Below are 1091 nucleotides of genomic sequence, written 5' to 3' on the forward strand. Positions count from 1 at the left end.
ACACAAAGATGCACACAGGTTACTTTGAGTCATCTGTGTTGTTAATGTGTCTGGGCCATTAAATTACATTGAGACCCTTTTTCTGTCCTTTACAGGAGCCTTATGAGTCTCACCTTCCCTTCAAGTTGAACTTGTAATAAAGTGGAATGAAATCATCAATATGCTTCTCACCTCTTCCTTCAGGAGAAAAATCCTACTTACTTTCAAGGTGGTCAAGGTGCGGACAACGTCATCCACCGTTTTCTGGAGATGTACACGGGACCGAGGTGAGAATAGCAAAAGGCTCCAGTTTAATTTTCTTAATGAAGATTTCAGGGAAGAGCATTAAACAACACTGATTCTCCATCTTCCAAAAGGATTATTTCGCAAAACTGATGCCCTGGGTATGGTAAAAGATAATATGGTAAAAACCATACTTTTCCTTCTGGGACATTAATGTTCTAAATTTCTCACTTCAAGCTGCTTTGAAATACCTTCCTAGATTGGGAATCACTGTCTGCCATAGGAGTGAGTAAGGACAACACTCAAAGAAATCAGAAGAGAAAAATAGGGGAAAAAATCAGCTCTTATACTCAGTTTGGCAACACATATACTAAAATTGAAATGATATAGAGATTAGCATGATCCTTACACAGAGATGACAGGCCAACTTGTAAAGTGTTCCATATTTTTGTTGCATTAAGAATTAACAGGGCTACTTTAAGCTAAGACAAGCCCCACAAGTACTCCAAATTTCGACATAAAGATAGCAAAAATCCCCATCACAATGATCTCTCTCAATGTCAATTGACTAAATGCACCAATTCAGAGGCACAGGATGGCAGGATGAAATAGAAAACTGAACCCAACATTCTGCTGCCTGGAAGAAACACATCTGAATAATCAAAGCAACCATGGGCTCAAAGTCAAAGGCTAGAAAATGATTCTTCAAGAAAAGAACACCTCCAAAAAGCTGCAGTGGCAATACTAGTATCAGACCACATGGACTTCAGGCTAAAGGTTATAAGAGACAGTGAAGGTCATTTCTTAATGATCATGGGATCTGTACATCAGAAAGAACTCACCCTCCTCAATGTATATGCTCCTAATGA

At 38.9% G+C, this 1091-nt stretch overlaps 1 pseudogene; it reads left to right on the forward strand.

The window, feature by feature from the left end:
- The first annotated feature begins 575 nt into the window (after window positions 1-575).
- LOC130037043 (uncharacterized) lies at window positions 576-672 on the forward strand (annotated as a pseudogene).
- Window positions 673-1091: the final 419 nt, after the last annotated feature.

Source organism: Sorex fumeus, unplaced genomic scaffold (assembly GCF_029834395.1).
Source record: "Sorex fumeus unplaced genomic scaffold, SorFum_2.1 ptg000070l, whole genome shotgun sequence".
Taxonomy (NCBI): Eukaryota; Metazoa; Chordata; class Mammalia; order Eulipotyphla; family Soricidae; genus Sorex; species Sorex fumeus.